The sequence below is a fragment of the Otolemur garnettii genome, unplaced genomic scaffold, assembly GCF_000181295.1.
Source record: "Otolemur garnettii isolate 467f Iridium unplaced genomic scaffold, OtoGar3 scaffold00019, whole genome shotgun sequence".
NCBI classification, from domain to species: Eukaryota; Metazoa; Chordata; class Mammalia; order Primates; family Galagidae; genus Otolemur; species Otolemur garnettii.
The window spans coordinates 20,515,045-20,540,450 of record NW_003852414.1 but is presented as its reverse complement, the minus strand read 5'-3'; the positions used below and the strand labels follow the sequence as shown (position 1 = coordinate 20,540,450).

At 44.4% G+C, this 25,406-nt stretch overlaps 1 protein-coding gene across 4 annotated transcripts in view; it reads left to right on the top strand.

Moving 5' to 3' along the window:
• Positions 1–25,406, top strand: part of CELF2 (CUGBP Elav-like family member 2) — a 315,417-nt gene that overhangs the window by 129,414 nt on the left and 160,597 nt on the right. The gene's annotated exons all lie outside the window — the stretch shown is intronic.

Below are 25,406 nucleotides of genomic sequence, written 5' to 3'. Positions count from 1 at the left end.
CACGGCACTCTACCCAGGGGGACAGCTTGAGGCTCTGTCTCAAAAAAAAAAAAAAATAAAAGGGGCTTATTAATGTTTTCGTATAAATATTTCAGTTGCTTTTGGGGATGAAACTTTCATGTAGATGGTGATTTTTTTTTTTTTTGATGTAAAAATGAAACCCAAAAGGAAGAAGTTACTTGTCATCCAAGCTTTTAAGTTATTTCAGTGCAGTCAACATGTATGTCTTCACATTATTAGTCTAGTGGCTCCTTTGGGTAAAACCTTTAAAATCTTTATCTCTCAGATGGCGCCTGTGGCTCAAAGGAGTAGGGCGCCGGCCCCATATACCGGAGGTGGCAGGTTCAAACCCGGCCAAAGCCAAAAACTGCAAAAAAAAAAAAAAAAAAAAAATCCTTTATCTCTCTCTTCTCCCTTCCTTACCCCCCAAATCTGATTACTTGCCTTAATCATGTTCCTAAATTCTGGTTCTGCAAATACTTGGTTTTTACCCCATTTTCCATTCCTCGCACCCTACACAGGCCTCATCATTCGGTTTTGTTTTGCTCACCAAACACTCCTCAAATGATGCCAACAAAACCCCAATTCTGCCATCATCTCCCCTGGGAATAGTGTCACCTAAGCCATAGTGAATGTCATCACATCTGTATTATTATTCAGAAGGTTAGAAGAGTTTCTTGGGTTTCACTTAAAGTAAAACTCAAAGTAAAATATATCTTTTTTTAATAGACATATATAATATTAAACTCGCCTTTAAAAAACTCTTGTTAGTGTGTTTTTACTCTTTCCTAGATAGGCATAGGTACCTGGGGACAGGAATTCTGTTAGACGTCATCTTTTGATTTTGAAGTGGCCCATTTTGCCTCCCTGGTATGCTTCTTTTTGAAACACCGTGGGCATGGAATCGTTTCCCGTTCATCCGCCCCATGGTTTTTTCATTCTTTTAAAGAACCCGCATTGCATTTTATGACCATGTAAATTTTTCATCATGAAAAAGCATGTTGGTCCATTGAAATGTACCAAATAGGCTTGGCGCCTATAGCTCAACCGGCTAAGGCGCCAGCCACGTACACCTAAGGTGGCGGGTTCAAATCCCCAGCCCAGACCCGCCAAACAACAATGACAGCTGCAACCAAAAAATAGCCGGGCGTTGTGGCGGGCGCCTGTAGTCCCAGCTACTTGGGAGGCGGAGGCAGGAGACTCGCTTGAGCCCAGGAGTTGGAGGTTGCTGTGAGCTGTAATGCCACGGCACTCTACCCAGGGGGACAGCTTGAGGTTTTGTCTCAAAAAAAAAAAACAAAAAACAAAAAACAAACAAACAAAAAAAAAAGAAATGTACCAAATACTGAGTTCTATTTGCCTTGGATCATACAAATTCAGCTATTTGAAATGAAATGCCCTCACATTTGTTAAATTACAATAACTTTCAGCAATAATACATAGGGCTTACCTGCATTGCAAGAGTCGCTGACTTTTTCCCACTTACTCTTGATCATTCATTCCAGTATACACTTTTGAACACTCGTCTCGTGCCAGACAATATGCTGAGCTTGGGGAGGGAAAATCTTGAGTGCTTAACCCCCTCCCCTCCCCACTGTCTAAGCCATGCAAGTGGAGGTGTGGTCCTAGCATGGTGCTCCCTAATCTGTGCTTACGAGATGGAGGAGGAGAGTTCAGAGAAGGGCTTTGAAGTGAAATAGGATTTGGCTAAACAGTTGGAGGCAAGGGGCAGTCCCGCAGTAGAGGTCAGTGGAGGCATGAGTTAGGCACATTCGGGGGCCAGTGGGTGGACAGATATGAATGGAGCAGAGACTTGGCAGTGGGGTTGGGGAAATAGCATGGTAGGACCAAGGCGATAGAACTAGCTACAGGCCAGCTGCAAAGCCCTGATCATTTTGAAGAGTTTGAAGATAATCTAAAGGAGCGTCAGACAATTTTCAGGGCTGGAGCAACAGAGGCGTATTTACATTCTTAGAAGATACCTCTGGGAGCCAAGTGGAAAATGCATTAATGTGGCCCAGACGAGACACCCATGCAGTGGGGAGGAATACAAAAACAGCAGCCGTGGGTCCTCAAGTCCTTGGCCATTAAACCTTGAAGGGCATCGTAATCAGGCATGGCATTTTTATTCAGCTGCTGGTCCGTGCAGTCCGCCTCGAGAAGTGAAATGACTGGTAGACCCGGTACTGCCCTCAAGACAGGTAGAGTCTAGTTGGGAAGAAAGATGAAGATATAACGTATCAGTATATAGTGTTTTAATAGCATGGGGAGCACTTTCCGTGCAGTATCTCTTTTAATCCTTATAAAAGCTGTGATCTATCACATTTTACACTGCATTTTATTAATGAATAATCGTAGCCCAGATGATGCCAGGTACTGCAGCTCTATCTTTATTACCAGTGGAGACATAACTCCTAAGCATGAGACTCCTTACTGCACCATTCTGTCCCACCTGTTAAGCAGCACCATAATCAGGCACTTGTACACAATGGAAATACGTGAGATTGCGTAGCATGTGGTTACTCATCAGGTAGCTTATATAGACAAGAGCTATGTGGTGAGTTTGGAGAAGCATTGACCACTGTACCGACAAATGAATAATTTGTTGGTGGAAGTCCGTTCTAATGAGGAAGCTAATTCTGGGGTACAGAAGGAAATGAAAAAATGCCCAGAGGCAGACAGGCCAGGATAAATAAGAGTTTGTGCCTGGGGGTTCTTACAGGAGAAATAGGGGGGAAACTAGCTTTATCCGTTGGATTCAATGGTGAAGAACAGCTTCAGAGTGAAGATTAACATTATATGAGTTATCCTGAAAAGTTAAGATGAATTATACGGGTTCTGTGACCATAGGAGCTGAGAAATATTCTTACTGTATTTAGAAAAAGGAACTCCGCAGTGGTCTGTGGAATGAACAAGCTGGTAAGATGTGAGGGCAGGGAGTTAGGAAGAGACCGGGGGAGAGCCAAGGGGTGCCCCACTTCCTCTGGGACTCACTTCCCTCAGGCTTCTTCCCTTCTGTCCTTTTGCCTTTTATGCCCTGTGATCGCCACTCTTCCGTCCCTTCAGTGTTGGAGATGGCAGAGATGTTTTCCCGTGGGCCGCCAATTCTTACCCATATTTGTGTCATCTCTTCATAATTGTGAAATTTGGTTCAATCAAGTATTTTGCTTTTAATCATCACGATTCTGATGTACTGAGAAATCTGCAAACTCTTAAAATGCTAGAAACTGAGCAGAAGAACCCATTCACGTGGTTTTGGGTCCCAGGGTCTCTGCCGTTGCTCTTAAGGCTTCCACACTTGCGATTTTCACTTCGGGTAACGTTCCAGTCCGGCTCGCTGACCCCGCAGGCCTTGCTGGGCATTAGCGGGTCTACATTTGGAATGATTTTCACCCTAGCAGAGTTAGTCGGAAGTTCTCTGGCATTTTTCCCTCCTCTTCCTTTATTTGTAATCTCTCGCATAACTAAGGTGTATAACTTCAGGCTCCTACAGGGTTTAACACACCCGATGATATTTTATGTACTATTATCCTCATTCCAAAACCTTACCGGCTCGGCGCCTGTAGCTCAAGTGGCTAGGGCGCCAGCCACATACACCTAAGGTGGCAGGTTCGAATCCAACCCAGGCCCACCAAAACAACAATGATGGCTGCAACCAAAACAAAACAGCCGGGCGTTGTGGCAGGTGCCTGTGGTCCCAGCTACTTGGGAGGCTGAGGCAGTAGACTCTCTTGAGCCCAGGAGTTGGAGACTGCTGTGAGCTGTGATGCCACAGCACTCTACCCAGGGCGACAGCTTGAGGCTCTGTCTCAAAAAAAAAAAAAAAAAAAAACCCTACCAATAGCATCAGTCCTAGTCTAGAACTTGCATTAACCTTTGCAGTGCTTGACCGAACATTTACCTTTGGAAGTCTAGATACATCTTTGCAGGTATTGTCATCTTTTAGTAAAATATATTTCTCTTCAAAGGCTGTACTTAACTTTTGGCAAAAACCTTTAGGAGTGGTAAAATGTTTTTACCTTACTCCTCATAAAAGAGAACTAAGCAGTAACATGCACAGGCTTGTAGCAGACAGTGCTTTAAATGATAGCGTGCACTGCCAGCCTGGAAAGCAACTTGTGGCATTTCTGCAGTCAGTCCCTTGCCGCATGTTACATTTTCTTTCCAAGTTCACTGTCAGTGCCTCTGGTTGGTGTGCTTAATATGGCTGTTATCTAGTGAAAATGCCACATTTCATAATGTTGGAACAAAGTTTCCCAGTAATTGCCTATGAAAGACATTCGCAGCTCTGCTTTTAGGACTCGGTATCTCACTAATTTATGGCAAGGTCAGTGAAGCCGCAGGCTTGTAAGAAAGGAGGGCAGAAAAATGGGCCTTCGTGCTCACGGTGATTTATGTAGTGGGGCAATTAGGCAAAATCTTCAAATAGCAGTTGGATGTTGTGTTCATAGATTCAGTCATGGGGTGTGGCGTCCCAAGGAATGTCACCTGGTGAGGAATGCCGTCTGCTCTGGACGCCACGCCGAATGTTTACCGTGTGGGTCCATAAAACGGACGTCGTGTGAGTCTCCGGTAAAATTAAAGTGCTTATTTAACTTCGCTCTTTCCTGTGTTTACTCGATGTTGACAAAGCAGATTATAACATGTTAAATGAAGGGAACGTCAGGAGCAAACTTAGAGAAAAATAGGCTGTGTTTTTGTTGAAAGCTCCCCCAGTGAAGCCCGGACTGGGCAGCGGAGAGTGGAAAATGCACTCCAGGACTCTCTTGTTTATTTGTATGTCGAAGGCAAGGCGGCTTAATAGAATTTGAATATGACTAAATCCAGCCACTTATCGTGTAACTGTCTGCCTCCCTCTAATGCAATAGCCAAAGGTAATCTGCTTGTTATGCAGTTTCCTTTATGATCCCAGCAAGTCCCACATTCTGGAAGCAAATGTTGTATTTACCATAATCCATGAAAGGAAAAAGCCCGGGCTAAAAATACGAAACAGAACAAATGTAAAACACTGCTGCTGCTCAAGTTCTGTAATTGCTCTGTAAATGAGTCTCAGGCATCTGTGTGGCAGAGATACTTTTATGTGTGGCTGAAAGAGCTGGCTGAGCTTCCGATGGGTCTGCGGGAGCGTCCAGATTCATGAGTGTCTCTCAAACGGGTTGGTGCTGACCAAGCAAGTAATGGCAGGTTGCATGTGGACTCCCCTGTTTGAAAACACGATTGCCTGGTGAGTGATTACATTTAATATGAGAATCAGGTAAAACTGCGCAGAGCCGAGTGGTGGGGTGGGGATAGTAAAGGATAGAATTGCTCTGGGAAATCTGTTCTCCAGTCGGCTGCTGAAAAGGGGTGGGGGTTCGGAAGGCAGGAACTGGGGGTGGTGAGGGAGGGGCTGCATATTATGACCAGAGACAGTGAAGTGAACTTGCTTCAACCTGAATGTGGACCAGCCACAAATAAGACAAACAGCTTTGAGAAAAACCCAGCCAGGCCTCTGTGATAAACAAGAAGTTGCTTAATTTATTTTTCTTCCTTCAGCATCGTTATCAATATTAATTAAGCTTTTTTAGCTTTCTGGGGGCTTGGGATCATGTCAGGCCGCGTCGTTTTTGTTTGAAAGGCAGTTTTTATATACTGTTGTTTACATTATATGAGAAACAATTATTCCTTATTTATGGAAACTTTCTCTTTTTTCCATTTCCTGCATATTACTTTATGTAAAATTGGAGAGCCCCGTGAGAATCCCTGTACTCTTCCCAGGGAATGTTGGGTGAAATATCTTATTAAATACTTACAACAGCACAGAGAGCCCCCTTCAGACTCATTCGCAACCTAAAGGATAAGGGACTCTGTGCCCCTCACTGAGGATTACACAGCAAGAAAACTGCAGAGCTGGGATTTGGGAACTGAGTCTGTCCAGTATCCACTCCCTCCCTCTTTCCCATTTATTTACATTTCCTAGGAGTATTTCATAGTGTTTTATAGACTCATTTTAATGAATGAGTCAATTATTTAAATAATGGTACTTTGTTAGCAGTATTTTACACACATTTGTAAGAGGTTTTTCCAAAAGAACACAAAGCGTAATTCAAGCTTTTTACTGGGGTATCTTTTGTAAAAACACAGAATATATCCATATCTCTGCATAGTCCGTGAAATAAAATGGGCGGGTAATGAGCAGGTAATGAACAGGTGTAGCTTTCAGCATAAAACCAACTTTCATAGTAAAAAGGGGGGAGGATATTTTTGTTACAACCTGAACAAGGAACTTTGTTTTCCCTTCCCACTTTGTTGTTGTCTGGGCTGTCTGTCTGGTGACGCATCCGTAGCTGGTTGGGAGGGAATGACACATGAGGCGGACTGGGAAGAATATGGTCGGATCTCTACACCCCGTCTCATCCTTCCCTTGATGTCCACATGCTCTGTCTGTGAATCGTCACTACCTGCATTCCTAAATAATGAATCTTTAAAACTGAAGAGGCCTTTTCAGGATTCTTCTCATATGGGGCCAGAGGCACCTTGACCCCCAGGTTGTCAGATAGCTCATCATTCGCACCCCTCAGCTGTACATCCCCAAGTGGGTCTGTTATCCACAGAGTGTTATCTGTGAGCGCCTTGATATAACTTAGGTGAAAAATAAGGCGGTTTGGCAGCCAGCCTGAGGCCATGGCATGTGATGACAGAATGAGATCAGAATGGATGTGTTTATTTGAAAGAAGAGGATGGAGCTGATTTGGTAAATGTAGTTATCCAAATTGGTATTCAGATTGCATGATGCCTTAATAAAAATTACTAGAAGTCATTAGAATGAGATCCGCGCCTGTACTAAGAGACAGATGACTGTATCTTGTTTGTTTATCTGATCGATCTCTCCATCCTCCTCCCCACCCACTCTGGTACATACCAGGCCCTCTGCTTAGGCACAAGAACACGTGGTGGGGTGACCTTGGGAATGAAAAGGAGGTGAAGGGATTCTGGAGAAACTACTGCTTGGAATTGTCAGGTTTTTATCTTTGTGAACAGTGATACTTTGGGGAGCTTTTCATGAGCTCTGGCCTTGTATGATTTCTCAGTTGGAAATCATGATGGTAGCAGTTGCGGTAAGGCCAGGAAGCTGGTGGTCGGACAAATCCAATGGCTTGCATTTACGCTTTCTTTCTAAATATTTAAAGAACTCTTTTTTTAAGGTAGTTAGATCTAGAGGTAGAAGTAATTAAAAACCAGGGCTACTTCCCTCCTTTTCTGTTTCTTTTCATATGATGAGCCCCAAGAGCTTCTGCAGTCATTAAAAAATAAGATGGCTGTGCTGAGCTTGTCCCCATAAGCTTTTTTGAGTGTGGCTCCTCTGCATATAAACCAGGATACTTTTGTTAAGTAGGGTAAGCCTATTAAAATGACTGGGTTCAGTGTTTCCTAATCACGTGGCAACATATGCAAGGCAAGTGAATTTCTCCTGTGTCGAATTTAGAACATGAGCTACAGAAACATACATAATCAGGGTTTGCTGATTTTGTTGGGAGGAAATTGTTCTCAGTATAATTATCTCCATGGCACAGAGTTGAGATTGCGTATTACCGTGTCACTTGGAAATCTGTTTTCATGAACACCTGACCGCAAGTCTGTAAAACTGCCAAGCAGAGCCGGCCTGGGCTCACACACAAGGCACGATTTCCTTCCTCCCAGCAGGAGGGATGGTGCAGTGGCAGCAGAGGCTTCTGTGTCCCCTAGAGAGCCACACATCAGAATGAGGATAGGCCTGAAGGTCTGCGTGAAACCGTGCACATGAGTTGGAATAGATTTTACACTAAAAGAGGATGAGAGCTGAGCATCAGAGCTGCCAGTAGTAAGCGTGCTTGTTTATTTGCGGAAGTTTAACAGCAGTGAAAGCAGCATGTGTCGAGTGAGGGCTTGGTTTCATAAGGAAGGGGGTCTTCTATTTTTCCTAGCTATAATGAGTATTTTTAGCAACGGTGGGAACTCTAAGCTGTCCTGTGTTGCTCCGTGAAGGCAAAGGTAGTCCTTGCCTTCATTTACACAGCGCAGAAAGGAAGGCATTTGCTTTTGCTGACTGGTCTGGACGAGGAGGCCAAGTGTAAATATTACAAATGAATTTTGTCCGGTGTGCTTCTTCCTCCTGTCTTTAACCTACAGAAATCCAGGGCTGTAAATAATTGAAGCCAAAACTCATCTAGTGTTAGAGACGTACATGAGTTTTTAATACAAGTCAAGGGCAGTTGGATACTCGGGCTGGCTGCTGGCAAAGCAGCGCCCCTTTCATATCTTTGGGTCAGAATAACATTGTGTTCTTTCCCATTCTTGAGACACCTTGGCTTCCTAAAATGACCATCTTTATTTAGATTAAGGACCCATTCAGAGTAGCTTTAATAATGTATGGTTTCATACGTAAGTGGCTCTATAATTTATTTCACCATTTTTCTTCCCTGTCAGGGTTTTGAATGTTTTTGTTAATTAAGGAGGAAGACACAGCATATCTTCCTCCAGCCAGCCAAGCTAGTTGCCCCTGTTGTTATTGACTGTGGTCTTCAAAAGTAACAACCACCAAGCCAAACAGAACAAGCCTCCTAACCTGTCGATAATGGTCAGTCAGTGAATTAAAAATTGCCTCGGTAAATCTCATCACCCCGGGTTAACAGGGGAGCTGCCTCCCAGCTACAACCTGTTTATCACGAGTTGTAACCCATTTAGAAGAGTAACCTCCTCCTGACTCAAGCCCAGTCCTGCCACCCACAGCTAAATTATTGATATGTATGTTGAGGAGATCCCCTGCCTTCATCAGCTGGTAGAATTTTATTTTCCCACACAGCTGAATTGACAGATCTTTATCTGATACGTTATCTAGGTGAAAATTCCTGAAGAACAGGTCTTTTGTGTAAATATACTGCGTGTAAATATGGGCCCCATGGCCAGAGGAGATGGGATCTTCGGAAGCTGTGTCCAAAATAAACCTGAGGCTTTGCGCTTTTCGAGGACACTACTGGTGTTCCCCTGATTGCCACATCTTGTCACTCTCCGTTCTCACCTCCTTCCTTCGGCCCCTCATCTGCCCTGTGTGCGGAGGTGGGACCTTGCCGCGCTGTCTGTGGAGGTACGATTGTCTGGGTCGTTGGTGAGACCCACGTACGGGAGCCTCCAAAGCAAGCTGATCCCAAAGGGTGTGTGTCGTCGTTGTGGGTATGTAGAGGGGAAGTTGCCTCCTCATCTGTGTCCGCCCTGGGTACAAATACGCTGTCTCCAGGCATTCGTTCAGATACGATCTCCAAATGTCCTAATAGCTTTCTGTGGCTAAACATGTATATTCATGATACCGTGGTCCGAGAAGCTCACGCAGTTAAATTCCCCAGGGAAAAAGTGGTTTCCAGAATTGATCCCATGTGAACCTGTGAGGGGAATTAAAATCATTTGTGTCACAGTGTGAATTGGTTTTTAATACTCGTGCATCATCTTGCACTTGGTGAGCTTTCCATGTTCAACAGCAGTTAACGTTCCTGTTTCAAATTGTTGTTTTTATTGTCTTACGTAACGTAAGACCTGAAGCTTTCCAAAAAGTGTTGTTTTCCCTCAGTCAGACCTGGATGGGTGTGGGGGGGCGGATTTTTTTTTCCCCCTAAGAAAACCGGGAGCTGAAGGCAAGAGCACAGGTGTCGTGCTTTCTGTAGTTTGTGATCTTTGTCATTTGGCGTAGTGACTTTTGTCACCCCTTTCCCGCACAGACATGAACCCTGCATCCTAAATCCCAGAGGAACTTGCCATCTATTCCACGTTGTTTTGGAAAAGCTTCCTCCGTCGTAATATTTTAATAACTCTGTTGATGTGGGAATTCCACTTCAGTATGTCCGGTTTGATTGTTTATATAAAACTGTCTATAGAAACAATCATACAGACCGAAAATCTACAAGGCGCTTACGATGCCTTTCAACTTGGAGGTTCCCGTCTTCCCAGCACTGCCTGTGCTGAGGACAGCAGGTGGGGTCAGCCGTCCCCACACCAAACAACAGGGAGGCAACTAAAGCCCTGGGCACCCACTGGTCGTCAGCATTCACTTCTGAACTCACTGTTGAAGCTGTGCCACCCTTAGACGATAGTCTGTTTGCTTCCTTAGGTGATGATCCATTTATTTCCCTCTTGTCCAGGTCCCTTCTCTTCAAGGAATCTGTCGAGCAAACATTGTCCGTGCCAGAAAATTAGGATTGTAATTTTGGTTGCCCCAGTTTAGAGCTGTCATTGTCACGTTGAAGAACTATAGTAATATGCTTTGTGTTGCGATTAAAAAATAACCATAATTAGTCCAATAGTTTAAAAAAAATACCAGCAATAGTAATGGCAGGTGATTTGGGGTTTCAGGATTCAGTTCCCTAGCACCTGTCAAGAATGATGGGCGATCATGAAAAGTTTCAACAGGTGCAGAAGTAAATGAGTCTCAGTAAGAAAAAAAAAAAAGTTCTTAAAAGGACGAGACTCTTTGATTGATTAGAGTTGTTGGTGAGAAAGCCGCGCTGTATATTATCTTTTTGTTTCCATGACCACAGCTGCTCTAACCCAGTTTTTCGTAAGGTGGAATTAGGCCTTAGTCTACAACTGAAAGTTCCCAGTCTCAAGTCCCATAGTCCAAGTAGTTATTAAATTTAAACCTTATGACTCTTCTCTGGATTCAGATTACCACTCCACTTTGGTCCCATTAAAGAATCTTAGAGCTAACATGTTGGGTTTGGGGTGTGTGCTTGAATAGTTTCTCCGTGGGTGGGATAACAGGAAAGGAGACCAGGGGTCCTGAGAGTAAGTGCTGGTGTGATGGGCTTTTGTTGTTGTTGATAGTTTGGGTGTGTTTTTGAATTGTTGTACAGGCGGAGTACAGCAAAGCTGTATGAATTCCTTGTAGTTGAGAGAGGTGGAGAGCATTTTGAACTCTTGAGTCTCTCTCAGCTTACTGCCCCTGCAGACATGTCAGAAATTAGACACAGGGAATCCCGTGGATAGCCATGAGCCACAGCATGGAACTTAAGTCTTTCGAGAGCCAGCTTGGCCAGGAGGGACTCGAAAAATCATTTTAGACTTAAACTAAAGGGAGAACAGAGGCAGTTATTTTGGACCAAACCCTAACTTGAGTTCTCTGGGTCTTTAGATTACATGGTAAACTGAGTCAGGGAGGAGAGAATGTAGGTAAGGGCTCTTAGGAAAAAGTAGTATATTCTGTCGTCTAAAAATGAGAGCATCTCATTTAAGCCATTCCTTCTTTTCTCCCTTGCCTCTGAATCTCACTCTGGTCGTGCCAGATCATGTCAGCATGGAAAATACTCACCTCTCTATGTAGGAAGCAGCCCTTGGGCAATCTGCACAGACAGATTACACGAGAACATTCTAAAGAGAAAACAAAATCCTTTATGGAGAACAAGAACTTGTAGGGTTTTTTTGTTTTTTGTTGTTTGGTTTTTTTTTTTGAGACAGGAGCCTCAAGCTATCCCCCTGGGGATAGAGTGCGGTGGCATCACAGATCACAGCAACCTCCAACTCCTGGACTCAAGAGAGTCTCCTGCCTCAGCCTCCCAAGTAGCTAGGACCACAGGCATCTGCCACAATGCCCAGCTGTTTTTTGGTTGCAGCCATCATTGTCGTTTGGCAGGCCCGGGCAGGATTTGAACCCACCAGCTTAGATGTATTCAGCTGGCGCCTTAGCCACTTGAGCCACAGGCGCCAAGCCGAACTTGTAGTTTCTTCAAAAGCCATACTAAAATGTCCTATCCAAGCACTATGGCCCAGTTATATTGTAGAATTTGGGGTTGAGTCCCATTAGTTTTCTTCCTGAAGTTTAGAGAAAGGAGTCAAGAGAGCTAGCTGGGGATTATGGGGGTGTGCCTGTAATCCCAGCTACTTGGGAGACTGAGGTGGGAAGATTGCTGGAGCCCAAGAGTTCAAAGCCGGACTAGGCAACACAGTGAGACCTTGTCTTTAAGAAAACCCAAAAAGTAGTAATAAGTGAGGGGGAAAGGACTTCAGCTCATTCCTAGTGTAGCATTATAACCAAGAGAGTTAGTTACTTTGCCCCCAAAGACTCATGCAATCACTTCGCAGTGAACTAAACTTTGTACAGAAAGAAAGGAACATCTCGATACCTTGTTTAAGACCTCAGGTTGCACAAACTAATAAACAATGAGAAATTTACGGAAAGGGGCAACATGGTGTTCATCACTGTGTTCTGAACACAGTGCCTGGCACAGTTATTTGTAAACAGCCCTTAAATAAATGAAGGAACAGATGTACAGGAATGACTTAAATAATAGTGGAGACCATGGCAACAAGGTCAAATAGCATGCACTCTGCAGAGCAGCTAATACATAAAGGTCTATCTTTTGTATTTTTGGAGAGGCTTTGACTTGCAGAATTACCACCCTTTCGATTTATTTTTAACTTATGCTTTTAACCTTTCAGTGAAGGATCCTAAAGGAAGTTCTTGAACAAAACATAAAATTCTGTTTCATTCCTTAGTCATCTTTCCTCCCAAAAAAGGCAATTCATGTCCTTCAGTTTCTTTTTGCAGAATCTTCCCTTGAACTCTACTGTAGTTCACAATTCCATAATCTCAACCCGTGTCTTTAGAACGCATCCGACTTGGGTAACTGTTGTCAGGCTTGCCAGTTTCTCTGACCTGAATTTTCGGTGGCACGTGTTTGGCTATAGAATAGTCCAGGGCGGTTCTCAATTCTGGAGATCTCATTAGAGTCATCCAGAAGCCCGGAGCAGAGGGGAAGCTGTGGGTACATCAGTCCACAGTTGAGGTTGGTTGTGATGTCTTTGAAGTTTATAATACGCCTTGCTCAGACTTAGTGAGCTGAGCTCTTCACTTCAAGGAACAAAACCGGATTACCTGGACCACATTCTAAGAAAAAATTTTATGACCGGGTGAAGTGAGGCATTTCTGAATGTCAGCTAAAGCATGTTTTAGGCTGGGCCATGACTGCTGCCTAATTTTGTCAAGAAACTAGCCATTTCATTTTTCTTGTTCAGGCTGACCCACCAAATCTAGGCCATTCTAGAGGGGTCTTTCCCCCCATCTCTTGCAAATAGAGATAGATATTTAATTTTTAATATTCTTTTCCTGGTTTTTTTGACAGGTTATACATATGCTAATGAAAAATAGGCTTATTATTGGAAGCACAGAGCTGCTTGTCACCAGAGCTTCATTAACACCGTTATCACTGCCTGACATTTATCTTATAATTTTCTAGAGCTGACTGTTGTGTCTCCATGGAAACCCAAATTGCAATTGAAACAAGTACGATAATAAAGGCATCCAGCAAGATTGACAGCATGCAAAGCCCGGCTACGTTTGTTTATACTTACTCAAGTAGCTACAGCTAGCAACGGTGAACACGCACTTGGTGTGTTTAGAATTAACTCTCTTGTGTCACAGGTCAAACTTGACTCTGCTTATGTGGCAAATTCACCATCACATCCCTCGTTGTGGTGTCACTAATGAGGACACTAATTTTTACTGGAACCGTCTCATCTCAAGGCATGGTGAAGATTGGATGTAAAATTAACCACGGTTTTATGTAGATCCAAAAGGAAATTCTTCCTGGATGATTTTGACACTATGAAATGTTGATCAGTCCTTGAACTGGCAGCTTGCAATACCTGAATGATTTCTTTGGGGGCGGGGGGAGTTTGCCACAGAATCATGCTATTTTTTCCCCCTTGATCTCGAGGAACCTGTGCTCTTTCAAGTCGATGCCTTCACATCCGTTTGGTTGGTGCCTCAAAGCAAAGAGTCATGGAACTGGAGTGGGTCCAGAGCGAATTAATCTGAAATTAATTTGATTCTGAAAGACTCCATCTGGCTGTGTTTGGGAAAGGCAGTTAGACAGATATATAAACACATGATCATCTGTATTCATTGTGCCAGATGTAGTGTCAAAAAAATGAAGAAATGGCTTAAAAAAATCGACTATGGGGAATTTCGATATAATGATATTCAGCTTCTTAGAATAACATCCATTATAATTTAGCACATAATCCTATTTTTATTCTTATTTGTTTAGGGGGTGATATCTGGTGGTGCGTGTTTTAAGAAATAAGCAAATTAAATGTCAAAGCCTATTGTCCTTGCTGATTTAAGATGCTAAGTGGAATTTATGACATTATGAGCATAAAAGAGAGAAGAGAGAGAGGACCTATAGGTTTCTGAATCAAAACGTGGCATTTGGTATTGATTTCATCTGACGTGTAATTTAGGGATTTAAAAACTAGCAAGGTAGAATGTCATTTAGACCTTGCCTTTGGTATGTGGTATGTGCATGACAAAACGTTACTTTTACATCAGAGGGAAACACACCCAACAGGCTGACCTGTGTGGAACTCTGGAAGTCATCTTCAGTGGCCGTACACTCTTGGCAGTGTTCTTTTCTGTTATTTTTGCAAATTTCTATAAGCAGACTATCAGGCAGGTGCCATGGACTGCTGTCTAGGAATTTAGTGCAGTTAGTATAGAGCATCTGATTGCCTTTCCTTGTGCCTGGACAGCAAGATTCTAGAAAATTCACACTTAGTCCATTTAGCTGTATCCTAGTCTGTTTCAGGCCTTTTATTTCCAGTTTTTAAACCTCAGTGGTCATCTTTTGTGATGTCTTGAAGAGAAAGAATTAAAGTTTGTAGATCAGCAACACGTTATTCACTTGGGAAAAACGGACTCCCATAGGGGAACAAATTATCCCTCTATCCGTCACCCCCATTTCTCTCAGCAGAACAACACAAACATGAACAGGTAGGGATAATCAGAGCAGAATATTTAGTAAAAGTTAACCCAGACAAAGCTGACGAGTTTAGTTAAAATCAGTTGCTGCATTTTACGACAACAAATTAGATAGTACACAGATCCTAACATTTAATAAGTTGTTGGGTTGAAATGAGAAAGTAACATCTGAGCTCATCCCTGAGGCACGAGTGGGTCTGATGAGCCGCGCATTCGGTCATATAGCTGGAAGGTGCTGCTTCGAGGTACCCATTTTCTTTACTGTCTCGTTTTTAAGGAAAAACAATAACAATAAACCGTATATTTTTCAGCCTCCTTAAGAAGAATTTATTGCCCATAATGTGACCCTTTAGATAAGGGAAGTGTGTGGTCACACAGATGAATTACTGTGCTGTACTCCTGGGGAGGGAGACGTCCCTGTATCAGGGGACTTTCCACTGCTGGGCTCTTTCAGGCCCTCTTGTATGTCCCTGTCTCTACAGGGACCCACCGATTTCCAGTCCTCCCTCTTGCTTGTACTTCTCATCTCTTTGGATTTGAAATACCAAAGATCAGGGTTGTGAAGAACCAGCAGAAAATGAGAAATCTTTGAGGAATGGGTTGAGGAACTCTCCAAGGGACTCAAAGGGCATAAACATCAGGGTAGAGCTTTGTGACGTATGTTTTGGCTACTATGACATCATTTTTTTTCTTACCTCTATTTTTGGTTTTTGATGAGCATAGGCATTCAAAGGTATTATCAGAAAAAATGTACTCAGACCTCGTATTGTTAGTCTGCGGAAGTACGTATCCTTCTTCACCAGTGGATGTGTTGTTTGCAGAGCTAAACTGCTATCATTAGCACGATGTAATTAGTTTCCATTTACTGTCAACTTTAGATTTTCCAGATCAGTGGAAGGAGACAGTGGCGTGAGCAATCTCCAGCGCGTTTGTTCCAAACTCCGTGCCCCTGGCCGCATTCCTTAGCCTGGCATTTCACGTCACTTGTATTCCTTGATCACACGTTATTTGTGACCAAGAAAAGGGAGGCCAGAAGCGACTTGAGAAGAGACCAGCCTGAGATTAAATTTTGCCATTGATAGATGATAAAATGAATAATGAATGGTAATCAATATTTAACAGAAAGGTAGATAGAGTTCTGAATGCCAGGCAAGCTCAAAGGTCAGTGAAGTCTTTGTCCTTTGGTCCAAAGGAGGAAGCTCACGGGATGGTTCTGCAGTAATTTAGGAAGATGATGATAGCCGGAATTAGGACAGCAGCTCTGCAGGGCCAAGTGGACCCAGCAAGCATTTAGTGAAAACCAGGCATGACTCAGTAACTTCTTGGTAACAGTGGTAATGACGGTCGTGTTTAATAGAGCTGTAATATCTGGGATAACTTGGTTCTTTTATAATAGCATTGGCAGGTCCCATGATGTCTTTTAATCTATACAACTTTTGAGACATCTTGCTCCGTTAGATCTGTTCATTCAGAAGATACATACTGGGGAAATCCTGAAACTGAGTTCAGCGCCTTGTACTTAACCTTCAAAATCAGGTCTTTCCCTGAGCACCTTGTTTAAAATAGCAACCCTGCACTCAACACTCTCTTCCCACCCCACCTTCTTTATTTACCTCCATTGAAATGATCTCCTTCTAATCTGTTATAAGATATACTTATTTTGCTAAATTGATGCCCAACTCTAGAATATAAGCTCCATAAAGGCTGTTTTTACCCATCGTTGTATCCCTAACTCTTTGAAAAATGCCTAGATTGTCAGTCACTTCATAAATACTCTAGAACCTTTGTAAGTTGACTGCCCAAGGGACTGTAACAAACTAGTCAGTGTAAGGAACTGGGCCTGCTGTGCTGATACTCACATGTGGTGCATGTCTGGTCTATGAAAATTAGGTCAACTTGAGGTGGTCAGCTATAGCAGTTCTGCTCTATTTATAGAATTGGTGACTGAGTAAGACATCCCTTTTAAGAATTTCACAGTTTCACCAAGTACCTAATTTGGGGGTTTAGTTAATTATTATTTCGGTAGGTTCAGCAGTCAGAGGAGGGAAGTGGTCAGAGCCATCAGCCAATCAGCATTGTCCCCCTGTTCTGCGTAGGGCACTGTTCCTTTTCTCAGACTGTTGGGCGAGGAAAGAGTTTGAACCAGTAAGAACAGGGAAATTAAGCACAAAACCTAATTTGAAGAAAATAGGAAACAATTATTTTTAGGAGTGCTGAATTTGGGGTAGTGCTAGAGTGTTTTGTCAAATCAGAGTTGAATGGTCAAAAACAGGGAAGTTCAGTGCTTTATGTAGGAGTCGTAGGGAGTAACAGGGCTGCAGGAGAATGGGCACCCTCCCTCCACAGGAGTTAGCACAGCGTGGGGGAGTGGGAAGTGGAGGTGGGAGAGCCTTTGCATAAGAGGCTCCCGGGGTATGGCGTGTTTGTTTATTTTGTTTTGAGACAGTCTCAAGCTGTCACCCTGGGTACAGTGCTGTGGTATCACAGCTCACAGCCACCTCAAACTCTTGGACTTAAGTGATTCTCTTGCCTCAGCCTCCCAAGTAGCTGGGACTACAGGTACCCGCCACAATGCCTAGCTAGTTTTTGTTGCAGTTTTCATTGTTTTAGCTGGCCTGGGCTGGGTTCCAACCCACCAGCGTTGGGGTATGTGGCTGGCGCCCTACCCACTGTGCTGTGGGCACCGCCCTGGGGTATAGTGTTTTGAGCAGAGGTAGAAGGACTAGGTTGTGCCCGCACGTTGTGCAAGGGCAGGAGCACCCGTGACCACCGTCCCTGCCGGGGCTGTGTGCACGATCAGCACGGGGCCTGGGGGAAGAGCAGCTGTGCGTGCGTCCGGGGTGCCTTCCCTAACATCCCAGCCTGGTTAGAGCCACCTTTTCTACATTGGTTTTGTTTTAATCACATTGCCAACTAAGTGAAATGATAGAGCTTATTACCCTTTGGCGTTGATTTTTCTCCCCAAATTCCATTTAAACACAACCACAGGGATGCAGTGTGGTTTAGAATGCTCACCGCTCAACCCCGTTGGCCGAGTGAGTTCCTGGCCTCTGGCTTCCCACGGCCCTGATGTATTGCTCTATGATAAGCTTTATCCCATCAGATTATGGTTTTATATTGATCTCTTCTAATTGGCTCTGAGCAGCATCAGGGCATAAATGACATGTTTTTTTAGCTCTCTCTCCTTTAAACCGGACACCATGTCTGACACAAGTCAAGTCTTCAATAACTATGTAAGAATGAGAAGGGAAGAGAAGGACTTAGTGAGAACAAACCTCTTTTGCGTTTGAAATTCCGCAAACGGGGATTGTCCATGTCCAACACCTAAGTTTCTACAGTGAATGGAGAGTACCGTGACTTCGCCCTGACCACTTTCTCTTTCTTGTGTGAATAAGTCCAGGAAAAACATTCTTCCCCAGTGGTGAAAGCAGAAGTTATTTGCCTTGAGAAGCACGGCCACTAAAACCCGGTCTGCAGAGACACAAGCATTGTGTTTGTGCTACTTGCCCATGTGATGTGTGTCCCTTGCTGCTGAACTACGGATGGAGGACATTTTTGTCAAACGTCAGAGTTCATTGTGGGAAGTGCAGGTCCCTGTGGGGTTTTGCCTGACATTTGTCTTTATTTTATAATGATTTGCTTCTTAGTTACTTGACGGCCAAACCAATCTTCTCTCAGTCATCCTATTTCCAATTACTTGGTCACAGCAAATGGGCAAATGTGGCAGTGTTGAGCCAGTGGCCAGTAAGACAGACAGGGGGGATACCCTATCTTCTGCTGATGTTGTGGGGTCCCCAGAAGAGTTACTTGGTGAAGCTGCAGGAAAGGTGATGCTGACCTCAGCTAGGGAGGAGAGGATTCAGCGTGGGTACCCCTAAAGCACTTTGGAAACGTGAAGCCCTCAATAAACCTTCTCATTTGATTCCTGTTGCCATCTCTAAAATTTCACCAAAAACACCTGTCTCCCCCTGTGCGCACCCCTCCTGTTCAGCCCTGAAGTCTGCTGAACTATCTCTGATAATTCACAGAAGGACAGGCGTCCCCTGGATAGCCAGGGCCTCGCTGCCTTCCCAGCGAGGGTATTGTGGATGCTCAGCCATCAGGTACTCCCCAGATTTTCCACCTTCACGTCTGTGTGGGGGTTTTCCAGCTCTCTGCTTTCTAATAGTGGTCAAATTGAGATAAGGTGATAACAAGGTTTCCCTTTTTTTCCTTGGTGAGTCCAGATGCCTGCGTCCTGTGACCTCTCCTGCGGGAGCCTTTGTTTCCCTGTAAGTCACAGCCACACTTGACCCTGGCACACGGACGTAGAGCATTTAGACCTGTGACTAAACATGGTTCAGCTCTCACTCCGGTAATCCAGAAAATCCTATCATAAGTGTGTTCTTTCCCAGTAGGTTATGAATAGCAATGATGTCATACACACTTTTAAGGAATTTTTAAAAAAATCTTGTCAAAGCACGAGAATGAACATATTAACATGTGCGTACATGGGAGGTAACTAGACCTTTCCTTCCGAGGAGCTCCAGTTAATTTATTCACAACTTGACCACTGGAGAAAGGCTTTGCCTCTTCTGGACACTTAGAGTGTGACTGGTTCCTCTTGCTCTTCCGTGAGGATTCACTAGCCATTCTTTGGCCATCTGACTTCAGATTTGGGGCCTCATTCTGACATTGCCATGGCTGTGCCTCTATAGATTTTGCTACGTGTAATAGACAGAACAGTACCTTCCAGGTAAACCCAGAAGCCTCTTCCATTCATGTCTGATTGGTGGCATACCTGATATCCAGGGAGTGCTGTTAAATTTACCAACAGTCTTCAGCAACCCAGGGTCCCAGCAAAGTTAGGATTTAGCTGTGTCAGGCCAGCAGCAAACCACCCCCTGTTGAAAGGCTGTCCCAGAAGCTGGAAGCTTTTGTCGCAATGACCATGCAGTGTGCATTTTAGAAGAGAGATGTGACTCCCAGAGCTCTAGCTTGGATGGCAATAGACTCCTCTTCGATTGAGTCTAGAGGCTGAGGGAAGTTGAGATGGACAGCAAGCCCCCCAAGGGAGGGGCTAGTCCAGTCTCCAGAGAGCAGAGAACGAGTTGCCACCTAAACGAGTTGCCAGTCTGTTGAGAGGACAGCTCTCTTCTTAAATAATAAGCAACACCAGAATGGACAACACAGAAGACTGTTAATACTAGTGAGTTTCATGCCTCTTCTTTCTCCGTGCCAGGGCTGCCAGGCCTGACCCAGCTTGGTCTTGGACAGTCTCCTGTGATAACCAAACAAAGCCTATTTCCTTGTGCGCTATTACTTAAGTACAAGTGATATTAAAAAATGATTCCGGAGCCCATTGAAAGAGAGGCTTGTTGGTGACAGAAATGATAGGCTGTGGTTGAGGTTTATGAGGGGAGTGTTGGCAGAGATCAAGAGACGTGGTGCCCTGGTCACACCCAGAGCCCAGGGCTACTCACTGCCCGTCCGAGCCCCCAGGGTGTCAATGACACCTTGTCACCTCTGCCTCCTGTAGGCTGTGTCACCTGTGACTCTGGGGAGACAACCTATAAATTGCACGCTGAAGAAGAATCCCATGAAGGTTTCAGGCAGCTGGCTATAATATCTAAGTCATCTTTTCCAAGTCAGCATCTGAGTTCAAACCGTAGCCAAATAATTACAGATTAATTTCTGTAATTATTAAGAGCCAGATGAGAACTCTTCTCTTTATTTCACATGTGAGGAAACTGAGGCACAGAATTGTCACATAGTTTTTCTCAGAGGGCACAGTTAAACTGACCCAGGACTGTGCCAGGCCCAGGACAGGTGCTCAGGCCTGCCAGCCCCCTCCCTGCTGCCCTACTGTTGAGTACCTCCAACACTGAGGATGTTTTCTGGCCCCATGTTCCTCCTTTTCCAAAACAAACTTGTGGGAAGTAATACATTTAGGTCAGTCTCATTTCTGATCAGTAAAAAACAGAAAAAGGACAAGTATATTTGCATCTATAACTATTTAAATCAGAGTTAAATAAAATTCGAAATTCAGTTCCTCCATTGCATTAATCACATTTCAAGTACTTACCATGTTTCCCCGAAAATAAGATCTACCCCCAAATAAGCCCTAGCAGGATTTCTATGCATTTGTTAAATATAAGCCCTACCCTGATAATAAGACCTAGTGATGGGTGTGGCTATGCAGATATGCGCCATGCATTTTGGCACATAGAGAAAGACATCCCCTGAAAATAAGCCCTAGTGTGTTGCCTTGAGAAAAAATAAATATAAGACAGTATCTTATTTTTGGGGAAACACGGTAGTAGCCACATGTAGCTGGTGGCTGCCTGATTGGAATGAGTGGATACAGAACTTTTTCTTTATGGCACAGAGTTGGACAGCACTGATGGAGGCCATTCCAAGGAATGAAAGAGCAATCACAAGTATCAGGGTAATAAGATTGTAACTTCCAGAGAGATTAGCTACCTTTAGACAAAGTTTTTCCCAGACAGGGCATCTTCCTCTATAGTTTTGGTTTAGTATATATCCTGAAGGTGGCATTTTGTGTCTTTCAGCATTAATATAATTGTTTATAGCCACTTGGCCTTTCTCATAGCCATTGTGTACATCTTTCTTCCTTTTATATAGATACAGGAAGTATAACACAGAAAGTTATCCGTGGAATTAGATCTTCTGTTTTGTTTCCACTCTCCAAATGGAAAACTGCAAATCACTGGGCCCTATAAAACCTTGTTGTCCTGGATTGTAGTCACAATAATAATAAGGTATTGGGTCAATTGTTGTCAATTTTTGGTGATAATTTACTGCTCAGAGAAACCTCAGAAGGTTTCAGATAGGTTTCTTGATCTAGTTCTTTTTACTCTGAAATAAAGTAGGGAAGTAGGTCAGTGCCTGGGCTAAGAGCAAAAAGCAAGGAGTCTCATTGTTTTGTCCAAACATCATTACATTTTCTCCTTGGCTCTGAGACTGACACCCCCACTGCCTGCTGGCATGGTGTTCTCTGACTTGTGGTCGGATTCCGTGCGGCATCTGTCCTAGAGGAGCCTTCTGGCTGGCTCCTTGCCAAGGGCACAAGCAGAATTGGCACTCAGAATCTTGTTGCAGTTTGTAGGCGAGCTGCCAGCGGAGATGTATGTGCCTGTGTCCCGGGCCTGGCGGTGGTCACCGCTTCCACAAGAGATACCACCTGGGAGGATCCCAACTCCTGCAACATGAGGCAGTGACAGTGGCTTTAGGTCTTACTGTCCACACTTTCTGCAGGCACCTTTCCTTAGGGGTGAGACATTGGGAAAGTCACTTTACTCCTATAACCCTCCATTGTTTCATCTCCAGAAGGGAGATAATGATTCCAGCTGGACACATCGTCATGTTATACGTCAAGTACTTGGCAGAGGTTTCTGGCAAAGAGTGAGCTCTCAATAAATATTATATGAGCTGAGTCTAAATTCCAACGCTGTCAAAGACACTGTGCTGGGTGCCGAGGACGGCTGGAGAGCAAAGAGAAGGGAACTAGGCTAATTTCCTAAGCCCAGGATCAGACGTTCGTAAATGGGAGGTCTTCCTGAGGGTTTTGCTGAGACCTGGGGCGTCTCTTCCCGTAGTAATTGCTTCTCTATGAAGACTGAGTCTGCTCTCCACGGCCCCCAAAGGTTTAACTGTCGAACACATAATTTCTGGCTTGCTCAGATGTGTCAGCGCCTACAGCCTCATGAGGACAAAGGAAGTCACTGAGTCTCCACTAAAAATGAGCATCAGCCAGGAAGAAAATTAGGAGTCCAGAGGAGGAGGAGCCAGGGTGGATTAGAATGGAGATTACCAAAATGTTGCAATAGCTGCGGGGGTTCAGGGCGTGGCCTTCAGCAACTCTGGGGCAGTTGGTGGGTGAGGACTGCTTATTTTGCATAGAAGCTTTCGATTGGGAAGGCGTGGTGGTGGTGTTTTTAATTTATGTGACAGCTAGAGATGACTGGATTTAATTAAGGAAGGGATTATTGTGCCTTTAGTGCTTGATGCAAGTCTTTGGAACAGTTACTTGCAAAATAGCAGGTAGTCAGGCAAGGACATGGGAGTAGATGAGAGGCGCCCATCGCTGAGTGTGGGAGTGGAGAGAAGGGCATCCGCGGAGGTGCAGACGCTCTTACCTGGTTGATTACTGAGTAAACACGGGCTTTAAAGCAGCCTAAGTGAGATTTGAAGTCTAGCACTTCAATTTATAAGCTGGTAATCTTAGTAAAGGAACTTATTTCTGAGGAGTTGGCATCTGAAAAGCACTGCTTTTTCTTAAGATTAATACGAGGAATAAAAACGTGAAACACCTGCCGTGTTATCTGGTATGTGAATGTTCTGTGAAAGATGGGTATTATTATTATTTAGTATGTGAATTGTATTGGAGTCTACATACGAAAATTTTGAACCAAAAAGTACATTTGTGATGGTCGTTTTAAGGGCATCACAAATGCAAAGGAGTTAGCAGCAGAAACAGCTGGCCCAGAGCCTCTGTTCTGTGCTGGTCCCCTCTTCAGCACATTGTTCTGTGAGGTTGAGTCTTTGTTCCCATTTTACAGATGGTCTGAGGCCCAGAGCAGCACAGTTAGGAAGTGGTGGTGCCAGGACGCAGAGACTGCCTCACTGCACCGCCTAGGATGGTGAGAGATCTCGGGATCTGTGAAGGATGGCGGATGGGAGGGGTAATAAATAGGTACCCATCCACACAAAAACCAGGGGTGTGAGGCTAACCCTGGCTCTGCCTTCCCTTCTTTGCTGCCTCTGGGTGAGTTTGCATGTCTTGAGAAAGTGTAAATGGCTCCTTGCCTGGAGAAACACCAAAGAGGAATGCTGGCTGTAGAATTGTAAGTTAACACATTAGGACTAGTGCTCTGCACCCGAACTCCTCCATTTTGTAAGAAACGGTGCTCTGCAAAGACAAGAGGCAACAGCCCCGTTTTGAACTTCCGTTTTCTGTTGCTGAGACCGTGGGGGTGCCTTCCTTTTCTCGTTCTAGCTGATTGTCAACAGCAGTGACCACAATGCCTTCCTCTCCCACCAAGAGGTCTTGCCACACTGTGAGCCCTCGACTTGCTGCATCCCATAGTGCACGGGGCCCTGCCACCTCCACCCTGCCCCAGGCACAGCTCCTCAGGTTAAAGTGTTTATCGAATTCTCAAAGAGTGATTTAAAAAGAAGGAGAGGTACAGAAGAACAAGATAAACGATCCAGCTCTAATATATAAACAAGCACTGCATTGCACCTAAATTGTTGAAAGAAGATTTTGTCCTCAACATTTTATTCAGCAGAACATTTTTTATAACAATAAGGTTGATTAGAGCAAACAACGAAACTGCTTCAAGTTAGACAGTCTGATTGTTTACCTCAAGGATGAAAAAATAAAGTGGTAGAAGACAAGGATGAAGCCAGGACCTTGTCAGGAGTATTGACACCGTTTTTCTCCCTGGATCACATCTAATTCTGCATTGTCCTTTCCATAAGTTTTTGGCTTTTTAACCATCCGTGTCTTCCTTTTTGGTTTTTAAGGGTTCAAGTCTAGCCTGGACACACAGCAGATTTAAGGTGCACTGGTATTTTTTTTTATTGTTTTAGCCAAGTAAGGAACTCAGCTCTACTTAAGACCTCTCCTCTGTCTTCTTACTGTTACTGGACTGAGGCTACAGGAGATCACACCTGCCAGCTAGAGTTCACTGTAGCCATCGTGTCTTCTTTTTGACTTTTTTGCTTCTGTGTTCACAGGCTGAGGAGCTCAGGGCTGCAGGGTCATTTGGCAGCCTAGGTTTAGGGTATGTTTTGAGGGGAGTAGGCAAAAAGGGCTGAGGTTCCGCCTCACTGCTTACTCTGGCTCCAGGGTTGGGTGGCAAACAAAAAAGAAATGTCTTCACCATCACATTGCATGATGGTGACTAGAACTGCAGGCTCAAAATAACCGTTCTCTCCTCTCTCTTCCAAATGGGGGCTTTGGAAGCAGTGTTCAGGCAGGCAGATATGTGAAGGCTTTTGGATGTATTCTGTATCCACCCCAAATATTTACTGAAGCTGAGAGAAGAAAACGCAGACGTTCCTTTTTTTTTTTCTTCTCTCCCAAACGTGTGATTGTTTAGAACTCAAGTGCAACATCTGGAAGTCAGATACACAGAGAGCAATTTATGGAGTGTGAAAGATTTGAAATATTCAGCGGCCTTTAGTGGGAACTCAACTTTGTGGGGCTGCGTTTCCCCCCACCCCTCTCCCGGCACAAAGCGGGCAATTCTGAGATCTCTTCTGCTTCCCTGAATTAAACCCTTTGTGCCTGGGTCCCAGAAACAATGCGCTTTTTAAAGGGAAGCCCCCTCCCCGCTCGGCCCTTTTCTCGGCGTGGGCAGCCAATCGGCGGCGCGGCGCTGCACAGCCGGCCCGCTTTCCATTCCGAGCAGCGACGTACTAATTTGATGCACACATGGATGCCTCGCGCACTCTGCAAATTCATCACCAGCATCTTGCATTAGTCATCTGACGGACTGCCAAGTGTTTCATTTTCTTTCCATGTGACTTTATTATTACCACCTCTCTGCTCTCTTCCAAAAAAGCCTCCCAGGAAGGGCGGGGGCCGGGGAGAGGGAGAGGAATCCGGCAGCAGCCGACCCAGCGGGCGCGGGGCTGA